The following is a 21,100-nucleotide window of genomic DNA, read 5'->3' as shown; positions in this document are numbered from 1 at the left end:
AACAAAATTAGAGAATTTCATTTTTTCTTTGGAGTCTGTTCCATTGAACATCACTACAGATTTTTCAGTTTCTAGCACAAACGTTTAAGTTATGAGAACATCGAGAACTTAGCAATTTGGAGTGATTGGTGTTAGAGACCCTGTCATTAGGTTACGTTAAAGTGGCGACGAGTTCCAAAATCTAACGACATGTGAAGGCTTTTTTACGTGTAAAACAAAATTTTTCTAATTTACAACAAATGTAAAAAATGCAGTGTGTTTGTTTAGGTTTACTTGATAGAAATTTCTGTAAATTGTATTTTATATTGCAAAGTATTATATCACTGTACATTAAAACATGGAGCTTCATAGCTTTGTTACTTGAAGTAGAATAAGCATCTACAGAAGGTTTTCTGTCTCGTGGGGCATGGCGTTGGAAAGTCGGGTCTGGAGAGGGATGCGTCAGCTCCCGCTTCTTGGCAGTCGGCGTGGTGTGGGCATCGGTGCCCTTTGGCCTGAAGACGCCTGCCGGATGCACCCCGTTCCCGGGATGGTTCCAGCACAGGACCCCATGTCGAGCAGGAAGCCCGAGGCCACCAAGGGAAGGACGGAGAAGCGCACGGTCAGGGGATGACAGAGACGTGGGCCCGGGTGGGGGTGGGGCTGGCGATCGACAAAGGTACCGACAGGGTCGGCAGGCACCCAAAAGTCCCGGCCGCTGACTCGGGCCTTAAAGGAGCACTGGGCTGGTCACGAGCGTGTGGTGAGGCAGAGCTGGTGGCCCAGGCACCTTGCTGGGTGGAATAAGGGGCAGGGGCTGCACCAGCAGATGCGGCGCCTTCAGGTCAGGGAAGCGGCCGCCGCTGGGAGGAGAAGAGAAAGGTGTGGGCCTTGCCCTTGAACTTCAGGGCCACCGGTGACTGGCCCCAACGCGGTGGCCCTTGTGCCAGCATTTAGCTTCTCAACAAGTTTGTGCACCCAATGCCCACCGTGAGCCCAGACAGCCAGAAAACATCCCTCGGGCAGGACAGGCTCTACCCCTTGGGCTGGAGAGTCAGTAGCTTACGGTCTGGTTTACTCGGCCGAGCGCACGACAAACCAGGGGAAAGTGCCGCAAAGCAGGGGTCCCGCGAGGGGACGCCGCCATCACTGCCGTCTCAGAAAGGCGTCGGGCCAGGCGAGGCCTGGAGGGTGGCCGCTCATCTACGGAGACCCCACCGCGCTAGCCTGACCTTGGGGAAGACCGCCCTACGGCGAGGTCCCGCCAAAGAGGAAATCCCGAATCCTGCAGGATAGACGCCGAGCAGGGCTGGGCACGGTGCCCGGCTCCAAAACGCGTGAGTCCCTCCGGCCTGCAGGCTGATGTCCAAGCAGTTTTCCCAAAACGTCGGGGAAAATATGCCCAAGTTTTAAAATCCTCCGTCCCTGGAGTACAGCTGGGACATTTGCATCCTCCCCAATCCCTGCTTTATCTGCTGCAGAGAATATACTCCCACGGCGCCCACAGCTCTGTCCTCACGCTGCCAGCTTCCCCTGCTCTCCTCCAGGACCAGCGCTGACGGCTCCAACCCGTGACCCCGTTTAGCCAAAGTCACTCACACGCAATCAGGTGCGCCGTGCAGAGCTTGGCTCTCCGGAAACCTGGCATGAGGACTCCCTCCCGCTGGAGGCCTCGAGGGCCGCGGTGCCTGGCAGGGCCCCGTATCCCATCCAGCTCCGCAGAGGCAACCGTCGGGGAGGATGAAAGCAGCCTCCAAGGGAGGATCACACCCCAGGGGCCGGAACCTCCCCACCGCCGCACCAGCAGGGCCAGGGCCAGGGAGACAGCAGGGTGAGGGCACGGCGACGGGGACCAACTGGCTGTGCCCTTGAAGGGGCCTGAGCAAGGGTTGGGGGGGCCCCTCAGGGTGCGGATGGGAGCTCCTGGCTTGGGATGGCTCTGACGCCTGCTTCCCATCAGACATTTAGGACAGGGGAGGCCCTCCAACACCACCCACACTTTCCACCCAGCGGTCACCAAGGGCAGTCATCTGTCTCTTTTCCCTTAATCTTTTTTCCCCTCTATTTTTCTTTTACAAAATTGGGATTCTATACATTCTTGTATCTTTTCTTCACTTCTTATAACCAGGGCAATTCCCAAAGTGATCAAGTATTCATCAAGAGCATCATTTAGGACTTCCTTCGTGTTTCAGTGGTTAAGAATCCCCCTGCCGGGCTTCCCTGGTGGCACAGTGGTTGAGAGTCCGCCTGCCGATGCAGGGGACATAGGTTCGTGCCCCGGTCTGGGATGATCCCACATGCCGTGGAGCGGCTGGGCCCGTGAGCTATGGCCGCTGAGCCTGCGCGTCCGGAGCCTGTGCTCCTCAGCGGGAGAGGCCACAACAGTGAGAGGCCCGCGTACCGCCAAAAAAAAAAAAGAGAGAGAAAAGAAAAGAATCCACCTGCCAATGCAGGGAATACGGGTTAGAGCCCTGGTCCAGGAAGATCCCATGTGCCGCAGAGCAACGAAGCCCGCGAGCCACGACTACTGAGGCTGCGCTCTAGAGCCCTAGAGCCCGTGCTCCGCAACAAGAGGAGCCACCGCAACGAGAAGCCCGCGCACCGCGACGAAGAGTAGCCCCCACTCTCCGCAACTAGATAAAGCCCGCGCGCAGCAACGAAGACCCAACGCGGCCAAAAATAAAAATATATAAATATATTTGTATATTAAAAAAGGCATCATTTACATTTTTCACATCGTTCAAAAGTTTCTAACTTCTACTTTCCAGAGAATGTGGGCTCCCTGGAGATTTGTGGGGTCCTGTGTGTTCCCAGAATGGGAAATGAAAGAGGTGTACCAAGAAAATCAAGATCTCCCAAATGCCGCCATCTGGAGACAACTGTTCTTAATGGTGTTTCTGGCCCACTTTTCCTGTACCCATGTTGCTGGTGTTCAGGTGAGGGGGTCACCAAGGAAGCACAGAGACTTTTTCCATCTTCGAGCTTCCCACGAGGGTGGGGCAGGCAGCCCTGGTGGCTGGAGCGGCTTGCAATGTCACTGAGGGTCCCCCGTGCTCTGCCAACCTCAGCTCATGACTCTTGTCCTCGTGTTTGCAAGGAGGCTGCCCCTGCAGCCATCACGTCATCACCTCACTGTTATAGGAGGAAGCCAGCAGGAGCGACAGAGCCTCTGTTCCCCTTTGAAATGTCTGGTTTGACCTCATTGGCCAGGTTGGCACACGGCCACCTCTGGCTACAAGGCAGCAAATCAGGGTATCGGGGTCTGCCAGAGAAAAAGAAGAGGAATACAGCCACTGTGGACCCCACCCCAGGGTGTCCCTTTACGTAAAGGGTCAGAAAACTGACTGTAGCAAGCGCTGGCGAGGATGCGGGGTGGCGGGGAGGGAAGGTGGCACCGCCCTGGGGAAGAGCTGCGGGTTTCCAATCAGTGACTTGTCATTAAATTCCACAGAAGCCGGCCACCCCCCGCTAGACATTCACCCCAAAGCACGCATCATCAGTGAGGGCAATGTCACCCCAAGGGGATGAGAACCCAAGTACTTAGAGTGATTTATTCACAGTTGCCTACACCAGGAAACCACCCAGGTGCCCTTCAGTCAACACGGGGGTGGATCGTGGCCCAGCCACGGGGAGGAGGGAAGTGCATCCAGTGAGAGAGTCCCCAGACCAAGGCCACTGGCCGCAGGACCCCCTGAGGGACATGCTGGAGGGGGCGGGTTGCAGATAGGGTGGGGTGGCGGGGCCTCTAAGGGGCAGCACGAGGGAGGCATCTGGGGGACGGGGGCGTCCTGTCCGATGGCAGCGCTGCAGGCACAGCTGTTTGCACTTGTGACTTTGACCGTGAGCAACACCCAGACGCACAGGGAGACCAAGTGCTGGGCTGGCAGCTCGCAGGGATAAGCCCCAGCCCCCGCGCACACACATGCACACGGATACGCACACACGTGTGCACACACTGGCACACACACACACACGTGTCAGGAACGGAAAGAAAGCAGCTCAAGTGTGGAAGGCGAACCGGCCGCGGTCACGCTTCTCTCCCTGGACGATGTGCACCTTTCATCTGTAGTGGCGCACTCTTGGTTTTCAGAAAAGATCCCCACCCATGTAATCAAGTGGTAAAGGAAAGCTTTCCTTTTGTTTGGAAAACAAGGAGTGGGGAGGGAGGAGGAGGGCAGAGGGAAGGAGAGGAGCCCCGTGCAGCGGCCTCGAGTCCCTCTGCCGCTGCTTTTCTCAGTCACGCTATCACCCCCGTCAGGACGGCCCTGTGCATCCCTGGCTCTGGCGTCCTGCTGCATCGTGCCTTATTCTAGGCCAGTCCTGGAATCCCTCCACCCTGCTGGGCATTCGGACCCGATTCTCTCCAGCACTGGCTCCACCACTTGCTGCTCTTACTGTGTTGTGATTTTGCAGTTTTAACTGAAGACTCGACCCTTCCCTGCCTCTGCTGGCCTCTGACTCCTGCTGCCCTGCCCCTCGTCACTGGAGTGTTCATCTCTTGACCCCGCGAGCTCAAACTCACGTTAATTTCCTTTGAAGTTCAAAAGCAGTTGCTCAAACTTTCCTTTAGTTTGTCTTTCCTTCTGTGCGTTGCGTGTGCATGTGCGTGTGTGTTTGTGTGTGTGTGATTAATCAATACTTTATTAGCTGAGGAACTTTCGAGCAATCAGAAGGAAACTCGTATTTTGTTCAATGTCCTATTTCTCAGTCCTATAAATCTATTAAACAATACTTTTAGAGATATTTAAACACAATATCGAACACTTAAACACCAAATTAAATACTGAACAATTTTTCCAAATATTTAGAAATCGGTCACAAAGGTATTTAATCGAATTCTCCTAAGCCGCTGGTTGAAATCACATCTCTAACAAAGGTATTCCGATTCTTTTACCCCTTAAGGAGTGAACAAAACTCACAAATCACAGCAATAACACGATGCGCAGCAAATGGTTTACAGACGCCGGTGCCGTGGGTTTCACCGTCTCTTCGTTATCTGGATCAGAGAGAGACAGAGAGAAGAGGAGAGGGAGGGAGAGAAGAGGAAGACAGGGATGGGGGGACGCATCAGGGCTTGGTCTGCAGGCTTAGTCCCAGCTGTGGGAGCTGCTGCGGCCAGAGCTGGACGGGAAGGACGGGCAGAGGGGAGGGCGTGGAGGGCGAGGTGAGGCCAGGCCGGGCCCCACGAGGATGGACTAGCCCCTCTCACGTGTTTCTCTCTACCTCCAGCCTGGACGGTGCGGACAGCCGGCCTGAGAAGCTGGCACACTTTGTCATAGAGGTTACAGGCACACCTGGCCCGAGGGAGGCTGAGCGGGCCCAGGAGGTGGCGTGGCCAGTGGGGACACTGCCCCCAACAAGGCGAATGCTACGCGTGTGACCCCAGGTCGACCGTCCGAGTTGAAATATCGGTGTGGCTGTTGCTTCCCTTCTGGTCTCCAGATCTCGTGCAGAACTGTCTCTGCTGACCCCCTCAACCGCGAACACGCAGCAGAGGGGCTTCTAAGAAAAGGGCCCCGGCTAGCCGCCCCGCACCCATCATCTCGGCCCCCGCACGCCTGCATGCCTTGCTTACAGCCGCCCTTTGAGCCAAATTCCTAAAGGAAGACAGGCACAAAGTCACCTCCCACCCAACGCGACGCCCCCATCGCCACTGTCCCCGCCCCCAGAAGTGGGGACCGGACCTCCCGTCACTTCTGGGTGGGCTGCCCGGTCCTGCAGGCCATGGGAATAAGGCCGGTCATTCTCGTCGCATCCTACGCGACCAGGGACGAGCAAGGAGGAGAAAACAAAAGCGTGCGGTGGATAAACACGCAGGCACGTTTCCATCAGAAGGAGGACGAGGGGCGGCTGTCACAGCCGTCACTCCTGGTGGCAGCCGCGGCGCTGGTACCGACACCGACCCTCCTCCATGAACCCGTCCACGCTCCCTGGGGCCCCGAGCAGCTGCTGGGGGTTCGTGGCCTGGTGGGTCACCCAAACCTTTGCTTCTAACGGGTCTGAGCCTCAGCCGTCGGGCCCGAGGGCATCGCTGTGGCTGTCCACCGGCCTGGAGGATGAAGAGGACCTGGGTTCTCCGGCTCCTCACCCTGCTGAGTCGGGCCCTGCCACCCCTGCTTTGGGCCTGAAGAGTCCCAAGTGGCCAGGCCACAGCCTCCACCCACGGCCCCAGGAAGCCTCACTGCGTCCCCACGAGGAAGCTCTCTTCCCCTCGGGACTGAGCCCTCTAGAACCGAGAGTCACAGGACAGGAAGCACAGATTCTGCGGGGCATCAGGAGAGGTAATAGGGAAAGGGGCCACCCCATTCGCACCCCTTGATTCCAGATCCAGCAATCCTGGAGCAAGAGCACCACTGGTCGCGGAGCCCAGACCGTGTCCTGGGAGACATCGCCCCCGCCCTGCCCCGCACGGGGTTGCCACCTAGCCGGCACAGTAACTGAGTCTTCAAAAGGCCGTCAAGCACACTTCGTAGACTGCCCCAAGCATGCAACGCTGACAACACCAGATGGGGCTGGGGATGTGGAATGACAGGAGCTCTCGTTCACGCCAGTGGGAATTCAGAATGGTGCAGCCTCTTTGGAAGATGGTTTGATTATTTCTTACAAAACTAAGCATCCGCTTATCATACGCTCCAGGAGCACACTCCCTGGTACCTACCCAAAGGAGCTGAGACCCATGTCCACACAAAAGCCTGCACACGGATGTTTACAGCAGCTGTATTCATAGTTGCCAAAACTTGGAAGCAACCAAGATGTCCTTCAGCAGGTGACGGATAAATAAATGGTGTCCCACACAGACAATGGCATATGATTCAGCACTAAGTGAAATCAGCTATCAAACCACGAAAAGACACAGAGGAACCTGAAATGCATTTAACTAAGTGAAAGAAGCCAATCAGAAAAGGCCTCATGATGCCACCTCTATGACACTCTGGAAAAGGCAGAACTATGGAGACAGTAAGAGGATCGGTAGCTGCCAGGGGGCAAAGGGGCAGAGGGATGGGTAGGCAGAGCACAGGGGATATTTAGGGCAGTGAAAGCACCCCGTATGCTATTCAACATGCATGTCCTATACGTATTCTGTTACACTCACACCTCGGTGTGCACTTGAGTGATGGTAGGTGCTACTGTACTTTAATTGCAGGGTCTGCATGTCCACCGCTATTGTATAGGAACATGACTGGTATTAGGATGTTGTTATGTTCTCCGACCTCGCTGAACTCACTGGCTTTTCTGTAGGTTCTGTAGGAGTTTCTCCCTAGGTCATCATGCTGCCTAGGGAGAAAGTTGACAGTTCCACTTCTGGTCTTCCCACCTGCATGCTCTTCTTTCTCTTGCCCTGTCACGCCGAGTAGACCCTCCAGCACAATGCTGAATAGAAGTGGCGACAGTGGGTATCTTTCCTTTTTCCTCATCGAGAGGGAAAACATTCCGTCTTTTGCCATTTAAGTATGATGTGAAGTGTGGTAATTTCATGTACTCCTTTATCAGGTTGAGGAACTTGCCCTCCATGCTTGGTTTGCCGAATTTTTATTGGGAATGGATGTTAGATTTGCCAGCCACTTTTTTTTTTTGCATTTTTGAGGTAATCATATGGTTTTCCACTTTGCTCTATGAATATAGTAATTTACATTGGTTGATTTTCAAATGTAAACAAAACTTGCATCCCTGGAATAAACACCACTTGGTTACGATGAGTTATTCCTTTTAAGAAATCTTGTTGGATTCAATTTGCTAAGCTTTTGTTAAGAATGTGTGCCTATCTGTTCATGTCCAATATTGCCTGTAGTTTTAATTTCTTGTAATGTCTCTATTCTCTATCTGGTTTTGCTATCCAGCCCTGCTGGTTCCACCGAATCCATATATTTGTACAGCGGTGTCATGTCCGACGCTTGCCCGCATTCCTTGAGGCTCACATGGATGCTGTGCTTGGGTCTCTGGCCGTTAGTCCGGAGCCACTAAACTGCCTTTGCCACCCACTGGGGGTCTCCCCCTGCACGATGGCCTGTCCACAGAGCAGCTCCTCCTGTTCTCGAAAGCCAGCCCTTCCCATCGGTCCATGATGCTGTTTACTTATTCATTTATTGATTTTTTTGCATGTTTAGTTCTTAGCTCAGGGGAGCCCAGGTGGGGCCTTTCTCCCGCCCTGACCTGCTCCGCCGGGCTCTGCCTGACCCTACAGCCAGGGTCCTCAGCTAAGGAGGGCTACCCCTGGAGGGCTACACCAGAACCACTTGGAGCCACGTTTAGAGTTTGAAAAAGACATGTTTTATATTTTCTTCACATTTTATTTATGAAATAAGTCCCACTAAAGCCAGATCATTCTCACGTTTCATGTCTAAATAAAAGAGGGCTCAAAAACTGTTATCTGCAAGGAATCCGCCCAAATCAAGAAACACAGAAAACAATGTAGGTGCCAAAGGTCTTTATTTCCAATAAGCGAAAAACCAAGTCGCATATAATCTTGATTTTATTTTCTTTTTTAAACATTGTAAATTTCACCATACTGCGTGATTTTGCTGCTCAAAGTGGGGTCAACTGATCAGCTGCACACACGTCAGCTGGGGCCTCCTTAGAAAGGTGGCATTCCGGGTCCCACCTAGGCCTGCTGAATTAGAATCTGCTTTTAAACAAGATCCCCAGGGCGAGCCTGTGCACATTACGGTCTGTGTTGATGTCACGCTGAGAATCTTCTCAAAGATTTTATCGATATCATCCTATATATATAGGAGTTGTATAATTTTCTTTTTAAATGTAGGTATTTCGATGATCTGAAACTAATTTTTATGTTAGGTGTGAGAAAAAGTGCTCCTTTTTTCCCCCCACACCTGATACCTTTTCTTGAGTAAGTGGTCCATCATTATCCTACTGGGGACATATTAAGTCGACAAAAAGAAAAGCAAATTGGGGCTTCCCAGGTGGCGCAGTGGTTGAGAGTCCGCCTGCTGATGCAGGGGACACGGGTTCATGCCCCGGTCCGGGAAGATCCCACATGCTGCGGAGCAGCTGGGCCCGTGAGCCATGGCCGCTGAGCCCGCGGGTCCGGAGCCTGTGCTCCGCAGCGGGAGAGGCCACAACAGTGAGAGGCCCGCGTACCACAAAAAAAAAAAAAAAAGAAAAGCAAATTTATATATATTTTGTCTTTTTCCTTTTTTTTTTGAAAGTTTTTTGGTTGTGCCACGTGGCATGTGAGATCTTCGTTCCCCTACCAGGGATTGAACCTGCACCCCCTGCAGTGGAAGCACGGAGTCTTCACCACTGGTCCTCCAGGGAAGTGCAGGATGATCTTACATTGTTCAAAGAAAAGAGACTGCAGAAGAAATGAATAGCACTCCATAGATGTCTGAGCTCTGACAGAATGAGCGATTCAGAGCCTGATGGAAGAAAACTGTGCCTAAATCACAGGCCTTTCTTTAAAGCACGTGGTTCCCATACAGAAAACAGCCACTGGTTGAGATGGGGGTAAGGGTGAGAGGTGGGTACAGTCATCATTTTGAGCCTGCAAAACTAATTCTTCTAAAGACCACGTATTCTATGATACCATTTATAGGACGTACCCAGGGTTGGCAAACCCATAGGGACAAAAAGAAGGTTAGTGTTTAGGGAGTGCTAATGGGTATGGGATTCTTTGGGGTGATGAAAATGTTCGAAAACTGGTTGTGGTGATGGCATGTGAACCCACTACCACTGAAGAGCGCACTTTAAAAGGATGAACCCACATGGCACGTGCATTCCAGCTCATCAGTGGCCACTGTTTGTCCAGTGCATTGATTACACGAGCCCTGCCGGTTGTAGGAGGAACCGTGCACCACGTGTATTGATTTACCTGCCTGAGTTTTCACCTACGTACAGCCTGCCTTGTCACACCTGTATTTGGGGCCGCTGTCTCACCTGTCTACTGTTCGGGCTTACTGCAGGCCTCGTGTCCCGAGAAGGGGGGGACCGCAGGGCACCCCGTGGATACGTGGACTGGTGGTGAAGCGTTACCTAGAGAGGTGTCTCTTGCATGCGCCCTGATACCCGGCCAGGCCCCGGGCGGCCCCGCGGACACTCGACCCGGGTGTGTCTGACCCTCGGACACTGGACTCGGGCGTTTGGCCCCTTGGACATTGGGATCCGGGCGGCCCGGCCCTGCGGACACTCGACCCGGGTGGTCTGGCCCCTCAGGCACTGGACTTGGACGGCCTGGACCCGCGCGCCACGCCCCCGCCACCAGAACCCCGCGCCCCCAACATGGGCGCGCAGCTCGGGAAGGGGCGCCGCCGCGGGGGCGGGGCGGCGGTGAGTGTGGCCCGCCCTCGGGGTGGGGCCTCCGGGCGGGGCGGGGTGGGGCCCGGGAGGGTCCGCCATTGCGGGCGGGCGGCACAGCCCCGCCGCGGCCGTCGGTTTGTGCGTACCCGACCGCCCGGCCTGGCCCAGCCGGCCCGCCCGCGCGCCACACGCCTTTGGCGCAGGCATGTCGGGCCCCGGGCAGCAGGAGCCGCCGCAGGCGGGCGGGCCGGCGGGCCCCGAGGGCGCGGACGCGGCGCTCGGCGAGGCGGGGCTGAGTTTCAGGACCAGCCAGCTGAGCCTTGTGGAGATGACGGAGATCGAGTACATGCAGCTGCAGCACATCCTCTACTCGCACATGGAGGCGGCGGCGGCCGACGGCGAGCTCGAGACGCGCGTCAACTCTTGCTTCCTGGCGGCGGCGGCGTCGGGCGCAGCGGCGGGGGGCTTCGCTGCGGCCGTGGGCGCGGCGGCGGTGTCGCGCCGCCCGTGTACCCGGTGCTGTGCCGCCTGCGCTGGCCGATGGTGGCTTCGCGGGCGCCAACCAGTGCCTGGGCCACATCGACTTCCAGGAGCTGCGCATGATGCTGCTGAGCGAGGCGGGCGCGCCCCGCGCCGCCGAGAAGACGCCGGGCGCCGACGGGCCGGGTGCCGGCGCACCCCGGTCCAAGGCGCCCGACGGCGGCGTCAAGGAGAACGTGGAGGGCGCGACCGAGGTGCGGGCCAAGTGGGCGGTGCGCGTCCGCCTGGAGGACGGCTTCAACAGCATAGCAGCCGAGCCCCCGCCAGCCCCGCGCGGTGCGGATCCCCCCGAGCCTGGCATGGCGCTCAACAAGTGGGTGCATCCCCCAGGGAGCGGGCCCGGCTGGATCAGGGTGTAGACCAGGGTCCTGTGCAGAGAAGCAGCAGGCTGTGTGCGGGTATAGACCAGGGTCCTTGCAGAGAAGCACCATCGTGGGTCTGGGTGTAGACCAGGGTCCTCAGCAGAGGCCACCGGCCTGTATCCGGGTGGAACCAGGGGCCTCTGCAGGGAGGCAGTAGCCTGGGTCCGGGTGTAGACCAGGGTCCTGTGCAGAGAAGCACCAGCCTCGGTCTGGATGTAGACCCGGGTTTTCTGCAGAGGCCAGCGGCCTCACTGCAGCTTGCATCTTAACAGGGAGCAGACCTCAGTGGGTGTGGAGGCTGAGCTGAAAGTTTGTGTGCTCTGTGCAGGCACAGCAAGCAGATATTAAGTACAGAGCCTGCAGCATTACCTTTGCGGTGTGCGCTCTGCGTCTGCATGTGGAAGAGAGATGAGTTGAGATAAGTGCACACGTGTTCCTGAGGAACAAAGGTTTTGTCCCCAAATCACCCACCTAAATGTCAGGAGAGACCTCTGCTTCCCCCTCTGTTGACTCAGCTTGAGGCTGACCTGATCTTGCACAGATGCATCCCCTGGGAGGACAGACGTCATGTTGTGAGGCTTTGAGTGTAAAATGCAGCTTCATCCTTCAGCCAGACTGCCAGCCCATAAGTGATCTCGCAGCAACAACTATCGGAGAGGAGTAGCCTGTCTGCTAGGGTGTCTCCTCAGCTTTCTGTCTGTCCCCACCCTGTAGTTTTCCCCGTTTTGCCCATAGTCGTCAGATTTTGGAGGATGGCCAGAAAAAACCAGAGATTGGTGTCAGAAGTGTAATGGGAAGGGAGGTGTAACTAAAAGATGACACACAGCCACACCTTCCAATGTGAGGAAGAAAGTTTGAACTTGTCCCCTACAACACTAGCTGATAATTGCTTTGTAGAGATTTCCATGATGGGGGGCATTCATGGTAACAGATTCGCGTTCCTATCCAGAAAATCAAATGTTAGCCATTAGAGTGTGATAGTGATTGTGGTGTTTCAGGAAACTTACCTGCCACATACTCTTCATGTGTTTCTGGGTTTCTTTTGTCTTGGCAGTTTGGTAACTCTTATTCGCCATCCATCCGGATTAATGAGTGTTCCACTTCATCAGCAACAAAACAAATGTAGAACATGAGTGAAAAACAAAACAGCTGCTGCAACTACTGCTCTTCAATTTACATACCCTCTGTTTACTGCAAATAGTTGCTCTACTAGTGGAAATTCTAATCTTTCACAAACACAGGTAGGGAAAATGATTTGCGAAGCTTTGCTCTTTTGTGTTAAGTGGATAAATTGTATTTTAGTTAGGTCCCAAGGCTGTTTTTGTCTTTCACTGAGCTCGATAACTTGTTAAAATCGAGAGTATTTATGTGGTTCGGGGATATTTAAAAATCCTTAGTGCACCTAAAGTTCTTCAAGTTCATGTGAATAACTTTGACGTTACTTCTATTAAAACGCATTTTATTTGTGCGTAGAGAGGAGATTGTCACCTGTTGATAACGTTCCTGTTGCTTCATTGTTTTCCAGAGTTCTAGTAACTCACGTTCTGTACTTGAAGCTGCCAAGCATCGGGATATTGGATTGCCGAGAGCATTTTCTTTCTGTTATCAGAAGTAAATTGAATCCACTAAACAGACTTTGGGTAGTAGAAACAAAGCTTTGCCTGAGCAGGTTCGGATTAAAGTAGGAGGTAAGCGATAAAACAGAAGCTGGCAGGTGCTTTCTCCTCCTGCCTGATGTCTCTGCCCCCCCTTTTTTTTTTGGCCACGGGTGGGGGAGGGGAGAGAGGTGGTTTATAAAGAAATGAAAGGATCTCGGAAGCCTGCTTGCATCTTAGGAATCCTTCTGTCCCTCTGCCCAGTCACCTCACTTGGAACGTCCTTGCGAATTTTGAACATCACGTTTATACTTGGCCTGGAAACGTTGAGTTTAGGGGCTGCTTTTTCTTAACAGTAACCTCCTTAAACAGAAACATGATAGACTTAGGTACATTTTCGTTACTGACAGCAAATTTAGGGTTTTTTTTTTTTTCTCTCTTATTTCATACTTCATGAGTGAGGCAGGAGTCTGAAATCCGCTCATAGCTTTAGGGGACCATCTGCAGATGGGCAAAGGATTGAGTTGGGAGCAAGAGGCCATAAGGTGATACAGAAAGTCTTAGAAAGAAAGAAATTTCTGAAGGCAAACTTTGCTTACCCCTGACGTTAACCCTCAATCCGTTTTTCCTGGAAAACATTCTTTTTCGAGTTATCCAACAATAACACAGCTCACACTCAGCTTTTCAAAAGCTGATAAAGACAGGGTAGGGATGGAGCTCTCCTTCTTTCTCCCACGCCAGTGATTATTTTTCCATTGTTCTTATGACATTGCTCGTGAAAGTATATGTTAGCATTTGTAAGGTATAAAGGTTAAAATTAAAATAGTCCCTGTACTGACTACTCAGCTGAAGAACCAAAATATTACCAATACTTGTGAATTCCTCTCTATGTCTTTTGAAAAGTTATCACCATTCTGAAATGTGTGTTAAGTGATTCTTTCATCGTAGAGGGTTTGGCTTTGTACGGTACCTCGGGAATGCACATCACCACAGGTACTTCTTAGACGCCTGCTGTACTGTGATAGAAATTTGACATATTTCTGTAGCACAGGTCAAAGCTATGACGTGATGACTCCTTTTGTGGGGGGAATCTCACTTGTCAGGTGAGGGCGTGTTTAATCCTAAACCACTTAGGTTCTGTCCTCTTCTGAGCATTGCAGTTAGAATATCAGTTGTCATCTTAGAATAATTGCATATCAAGAAAATCTTTTGGAGAAAATATTTCTAGGTTTGTTTTTTTTTTCCCCTTCTGAATATCAGAAAAATGAAACAACTTCTTGGTTTTTTTATTCCTAGATGACAGTTAAAATGGCTCTTGATTTAAAAGGGGGACTTTTGATTGTATTGCTGTATAAGCTGTATTGATGACATAATACCTGGGGTGTTTTTTTTTTGCGGTACGTGGGCCTCTCACTGTTGTGGCCTCTCCCGTTGCGGAACACAGGCTCCGGACGCGCAGGCTCAGTGGCCATGGCTCACGGGCCCAGCCGCTCCGCGGCACGTGGGATCTTCCCGGACCGCGGCATGAACCCGTGTCCCCTGCATCAACAGGTGGACTCTCAGCCACTGCGCCACCAGGAAAGCCCTCTGGGGTGTTTTAATTTAGTTTATGTTCAGTTGTATAGTTTGAAACCTAGAGCCTTGTGCCGGATGTTTCTATGGAATTTTGGAGTGCTTCTTGTTTGGTTCTGTGTGCTCCTTACCCATTCATGTTTATATCTTGGATCGAAAATACCAAAAAATATATTCAGCATTCACGAGGGTAAGTTTAGAAGAATCAAAAAATTAAAATACCGCTTTTTCCTTCTTTTGCAAAGAAGAAGCGCTATGTAAACAAGCAATAAATAAGAGGAGTCGGAGTAGGATACGTCAGTTGGACACAAACATAGAACGAAGAACCCTTGGAGAGCTCCAGAATGTGGGTGAAGGCTCCACAGCAGCGCAGGGTGCTTGGCCGTCGGTGGAGTCGCCCCAGGCCGCCCTCGGGGAGCAGAGGCAGAGCGGGCCCCCACGGGGCAGGTCCCAGCGGAGGGAGAGGCACAGCCGCCTGGAAAGAGATAGAAGGTAATGCGTGCTGCCGGTGGTATACAGTTGTCCTAGACGCCAAGCTGATGAGAGTCAGTGCTGGTAACAGGCACCTTTTTGTAGAAAACAATGGTATAGGCACTTCTGTGTTCAAGGGAGGGAAAGCTGGCAAGAGTCAATGGTCACCTTGCTTTGCTAGGTGGATGGGGGTAGCCAAGACCACCCCCAGGTTTGAAGATTCATTAGGAGGACTCATGGCTTTGATTTATTTTGGGCAAAGAACCCAGCAAAGTCAGCAGAGGCGCATGGGGAGAGGTCTAGGGGCCCCAGGCGCCAGCTCCCCAGAACACCTCTCAGTGGAGCCACTCAGGATGCCTGTCACCCCCCAGCACTGGTGACATGTTCCCGGACAGCAAAGCTCCTTAGAGACTCGGGGCCATGGATCCTACTGGGGGCTGGTTGTGGGGGGTATTCCCTAGGTGGCACGCGGCCAAATCCCAGACGCCCAGAAGGAAAGCTGGTGTTTAGCATAAGCCAGTGACCAATGGTGGTGGGAACCCCCCCGAAATCTAAGTTCCCAGGTGCTGGCCGGGGCCGCCTTCCTGGGAGGGAGTCCGCCTGCACACGGGGTTACTTAGTTTTGCTTGGTTCTTTTAAGGATATTGAAGAAGGAGGAAGTTACAGCTTATGTAAGTTGTTTTATCTGTGGATTTTATTTGTGCTGTTCTGTGTAGAAGCAAAAGGTGGTTACTTTTTCTGTTAGAGCTGGGTACGGGATGATTCCCTAACATAGAGTTAATTAACTTAGTCATTTATTGAGTACTTTGTACCAGTTTCTGTTTTAGGCTCAGGAAATAGAGCATTGAGCAAGAGAAATGTTCATCTCTGAACCTACAGTGTGGAGCGGTGGAAATTTATTTCTTTAAAGGGATATATTAAAGCTAGGCATCTAGATCCCTTTCCTAAGGGTGTGTCCGCACATACACGCCAAGTGATGGGCATCACGGAACTCACCGTGAATCATAATGGGCGTGGTTTTTATTTATTTAATAAACATTTGCTGAGCACCTACCGTCTGAAAAAAAGCCTCATATGTACTACGTGTTGACGGTAAAAGCTTAAATTCTTGCTCTGCCATTCCCTAGTTTAACAACTTCCTACACATTCTTTACCTCTCCACCTGAGTCTCTCGTCTATACAATAGGTATATTACCTACTGCGTAGATGGGACACAGGAAGTAAAGAAGCTGAAATGTAGTGTCTGGCCCAGTGCCTGCAGTTACAGAGCATCTAGTGAATTCCTGCTGTTGTTGTTACCTTAGAAAGTTGCTCTAAAGCTCTGAGCGTACAGGTGGGGAAATAGAAACAAGGGCCGTATTATCTGAACGTAATACGTAAAAGTTAAAGATGGTCTAAGACTCCAGTTGTGATGTAAATCATCCCTAAAAAGAGCAGGTTTGGGGATATTAACCGGCTGGTAGTCTGTGGTCCTTTATGAACCGGGACCCCTGGAGGATGAAAGCTGTGAATCCTAGCTTCTGTGACTTTCTTGGCACCTGGAGGGCAGGTGAGTGAAAGAATGTCCTGCCCAGAAGAAACACACACACAATTTTGCCTCCAGTTTCAGAGGGTTTGGGTCCATCCTTGGTCTAGAGACTTGGACCTGGTCCTTGCTCCTGGCCCAGGAGAAGTAAACAGGAAACTTTCCAGGGAGCGCAGCTGGGCTTAGTGGGCCACTGAAGGGGGGCTGGCCGCTGTAGATGAGGCCTTAGTGAAGAGCGTCCGGGTTTGGCTGCTGGTCCCGGCTGTCGCGTAGTCGCTGCCGTTGACGGCAGCACGGGCCTGGTTAGAGAACCGAGCTGAGGCTGGCACTGTAAACGTGGAACCTTTTGCAAAAGAGCCTTCCGTATCGAGATCCTGGGGCAGCGGCCGGCCGAGCGCCCCAGGTCGCCTGGAGTGAGGCCCCTGGGGCTGAGTGCTAAGAGTTTGTCTTCTCCGTTTCCCTTTTCTGTGCCTATGGGCATTTCCATCTTGTGTATTTCGTAATTTGGTCAAGTTCCTTATTTTCCTTGTATATTTAGTTGCCTTTGAAAGCGATCCCTGTGTGCAGTTTGTGCTGATTGGATCATTTCTGGTTATTTATAGTGTGGTTACTCTTTAACATTATTTTTTAGCGATAGACTTGGTTTATTGTAAAAAAATAAAGCTTTTCTATTTAAAACAATGATTTACTGGTTGGCTGTGTGTACGTAATAGTGGTAAACTATTATTTCTATGATTCATTCAAATATGATGAAGGTGTTTACAGCAATAAAAAAACGTAACTGTCACTATCTCTACTCAAAGATTAAATAGGTTAAAAACTTCCGGACATTAATTTTTATGTGTCTTAGGCTTCCTGAATCTTTGTGAAATTTAGTTACATTGAAGTTGTAGATTGTTTCTGGGTCGGATTACAAGACCCATCAGGAAACAGGCTGAAGTGACCTCAGTAGCAACTTGGGGGGGAATTAGAATGTAGGTAGCTTAAACCCTTGTGTCCTTCCTGTTTCCTTAGTGACTTTCCCCCTCTTCCTTGCATGAACATTTTGAAAGATGTGATACCCAAAAGTCTTCCGTGATTTTCCTAAATTATTTCAGTACACATGTTATGCCACAGGTCTGTTCCGACTCTAACCAGGCTTGTGTCCCAGACACTGGGGGCACCTTGAATAAGACAGAGACCCCGTGGGCTGGAGGGAAGCGGCTGAGAGGTCGAGGGTGAATGGACCACCTCCATCCCGGTGTGGGGTCTGGTTGACATGCTGCAAAGATGGCTCTCCCTGCTGTGCAGCAGGGAGACTGGACTCCAGGAGGAGAGGTTGGGGGTGGGCAGGAGTGGAGACACAGACCCTGGTCAGAGGCCGCAGCCGCTCTGCTGTGACTGGCCAGGGCCCGCGGTGCTGGATGTAGGGCTGCTGGGCAGAGGAAGTGGGGATCACGGTGGGGCGTCTGGCTGGAGCAGGTGGGCGGGTGGCGCCGTTTCCTGAGATGGGAAGACGTGTGGACGAGCAGGATGGGGTGGGGCGGAAGCCACGTTCTGTGTCCGACGGGCTAGGTTTTCAGTGCCCAGGAGGCGTCAGGTGGAGAAGTTGAGAATGAGTAAACGAGTCTGCAAGCAGGTGGTTCGCTTTGTTTTATTTTTCTAATGAGCACAGAGTTCACTGAACACCTGCCCTCCCCTCACCTAGTGTGAGCCGTCAACATTTCCCATGTTTAACACACGCGTGCACGCGCACAGCACAATTTCAAAGACAATGACAGATGTCATGACCCGTCACCTCTAAATATTTACGCCTGCGTCGCCCACGTAACGCCAGTGCCGTTTTCACACCTCACAAGGTCGATAGTCATTGTCTTATACCATCTACTACCCAGTCCGTATTCCCATGTCCCCCGGATGTTCTAAAGGTGACTTTTATGGCTGCGTGTTTTTCCAGACCAGCACCCAGCCATGCTCCTGTGTTGCATTCAGTGACGTTTTTCTGTCTCTAAGCTATAGCAGTCCTTCCTACCGCACAGTTTCTATTACGGCACTGAGATTTTGAAGAGATCGGGCCAGACAGGTGCCTGTAGAACCCTGGATTTAGATGATTCGTTGTATTTATTTATGGTAATTAAAAATTTTTATATAATTTTAAACTTGCAGGAAAATTGCAAGATGAGTGCTAAGAGCTCCTTGTGTGCCCACCCAGCTTTACCCAGAACCCCCAGTTGTTCACATTTTGCCCCATTTGTTCTGTCTCTCGCAGTCTCAACCATTTGATGGTAAACTGTGGGCACCATGCCCCTTGATACCCAAACACTTCGGTCTGTGATTTTAAAGAATATTACATTATCTTACATAACCAGAATACAATGGCCCAAATCAGGACACTTAACATTGCTGTAATACTCTTATCTAATTCAAATTTTGCCTCTTATCCCAATAACACCCTCTACACCATTTTCCCCCGTCCAGCCCCAATCCAGGATCACTGGTGACACAGTTGTTGTGAGGTGACATTTTGGGGTCATGACCTTGAACCCTAGCCAGGCTCTGGGGCTGTGGGGCAGTCTCTCACTCTGTGCTCCCCTCTCCTGTGTCGTGTCACCATCACAGTCTTTGGGCAGGACGGTGGCGCTGCCCCCCTGCTTTGTCTTCCCTCCTCCACCTGAAGACGGGCTGGGGGCCGCCCCGCACCCACTTGTCCTTGCGCACCATCCCCAGTTATCAGGTGCAGCTGTACTATTACTTCTCCCTTTCCTGTGCAGTAGGAATTCTGTCCTTTTTATTTTAAATTTATTTTATTGAAGTATAGTTGATTCACAATGTTGTGTTAATTTCTGCTGTAGAGCCAAGTGACTCAGGTGTATATATATGTATATACACATATATATACACACACGTATATATATATATACATACATACATTCTTTTTCATATTCTTTTCCATTATGGTTTATCACAGGATACTGAATATAGTTCCCTGTGCTATACAGGGAACTGTAACCCTATATAGGGTTACGACCTTGTTTATCCATCCTATATGTAATAGTTTGCATCTGCTAACCCCAAGCTCTCGCTCCATCGATCCCCCCCACCCCCTTGACAACCACCAGTCTGTTCTCTACGTCTGTGAGTCTGTTTCCGTTTTGCAGATAAGACTGTTGTTTGTAAGAACAGCATTTCATCTATTTCTCCCATTTATTTATCACATTGTGATCAGTGAAGATGGTAGTTTTTAAAAGCTTGTTGAGACTTCCATTGTGACCTCTTATGTGGTCAATTTTTTTAAATTCTGTGTTTATTTGGAAAGGATGTGTGTTTGGCGAATTCTGTATGTTTATTAGGTTGAGGTTACGAACTGTGGTTCAGGCCTTTCCTGTTCTCTCTTGTCTGTCAGACCTGTGGTTCTGAGAGCCCCCGTGGCATCTCCCGCCGTGACTGGCCTTGTCCCATGTCTGTGGGGCTCTCAGCGTGGCTGAGTGTCGGGGGCACATCCTCCCACCGGGGCCCCGAGGTTTGTCACCCCGCTTGGTTTCATTAACCCTTTTCCTTTAAGTCTCTCGTCTCTCTGTACAGATGACACCAGTTTTCTTCCTCTTCCTGACTTCCTGGTATAATTTCTTGACATGTAATTGGAACAGTCTTTCTTTTTTCCTACTAAAAATAGTTTTTATTATTGACCTTCTCCTATTTACAAATTTAATGTGAATATCCAACTTTGACCAGAGGTCATCTCAGGATGTCTGATGAGTTGTAAAAATCCCTTCAAACTCAGCTATTTCGCTTACGTTTCGTTGAAATAGACGCTACTTGAGAGAGCAGAGTAACAATTACTAGCTTCCCTTTGCGGCAGTCAAGGGCGGGAGGTGTCCACTTGTCTCCCTCTTTCACGGTCACCCCAAGTTCCCATGAACTGAGTCCCAGGGACCTCGTGAGAGTCTAGATTGAGCTACACCTTAACCCCACTGCTGGCAGAAGTATTCAAAATAAAGACGGGTGCCCAGGGCTATCCACCTCATTTTATGACGATTGTTTAGAAAATCTCTTGAAGTACTTTCTGACATCTGAGAGATGATTCTTGTCTTCCTTCGGACTTCTATTTAGGTATTCTCAAAGGTAAATTCTACCTTCTGAAATATAGGCAAATATTTTATAGTTGGGCTTTGGGTGTCAGAATATAGAAACCAATATATCAAACCATGGTTCATCTTACATTGCATTAAGACCCGTTGAAAATCTTTTAAATTTTGGGAAGGAAATTAGAATGTATTTATGTGCAGATATAGCTTCTGAGCATAGACAGTTGTTGCAAATGGCAGATGGCCTTGGTTGGGATGCCACTTAGCGTGTGGACAGGTGGAGTGCTCCAGCCGTTCCAGATGACTCAGAAGTCAGCGCAGTGGCCGCAGAGAGAGCGCTTATACTTCCCTTCCTGGACACAAATTAAATATCAACCTATTGTAGTCCAGCAGCAAAGAGACAGCACAATTCAAAAATGGGCAAAGGACTTGAATAGACATTTCTCCACAGAAGATAAGCAAATGGCCAATAAGCACATGAAAAGATGCTCAACATCACTAATGATCAGGGAATTGCAAATCAAAAGCACTTTAATGCATGTGAGATAGCAGTTCACACCCATTGGCTGTGGCTCTTATAAAAGAAAATAACAAGTGTTGGTGAGGATGTGGAGAAATTGCAGCCCTCGGGATTGCTGGTGGGAATGTAAAATGGTGCAGCTGGTGGTTCCTCAAAAAGTGAAACACAGAGTTACCATATGATCCAAAAGAATAGGAATTACCCAGAAGAATAGAAAGCAG

General features: G+C 51.1%; 1 protein-coding gene and 1 pseudogene across 2 annotated transcripts in view; both read left to right on the top strand.

The window, feature by feature from the left end:
• LOC307054036 (death-inducer obliterator 1-like) overlaps positions 1 to 21,100 on the top strand; it is a gene marked incomplete at both ends in the record, with an annotated part of 109,758 nt that overhangs the window by 30,222 nt on the left and 58,436 nt on the right.
• Positions 10,436 to 14,795, top strand: LOC307054038 (transcription factor-like 5 protein; annotated as a pseudogene). The gene is made up of 4 exons: positions 10,436 to 11,083; positions 12,187 to 12,373; positions 12,658 to 12,820; positions 14,545 to 14,795. The product of its transcript is annotated as a transcription factor-like 5 protein (transcript).

This window comes from Hyperoodon ampullatus (assembly GCF_949752795.1).
Source record: "Hyperoodon ampullatus genome assembly, chromosome: 5".
Classification (NCBI taxonomy): Eukaryota; Metazoa; Chordata; class Mammalia; order Artiodactyla; family Ziphiidae; genus Hyperoodon; species Hyperoodon ampullatus.
This window is presented reverse-complemented; position numbering and strand designations above follow the sequence as displayed.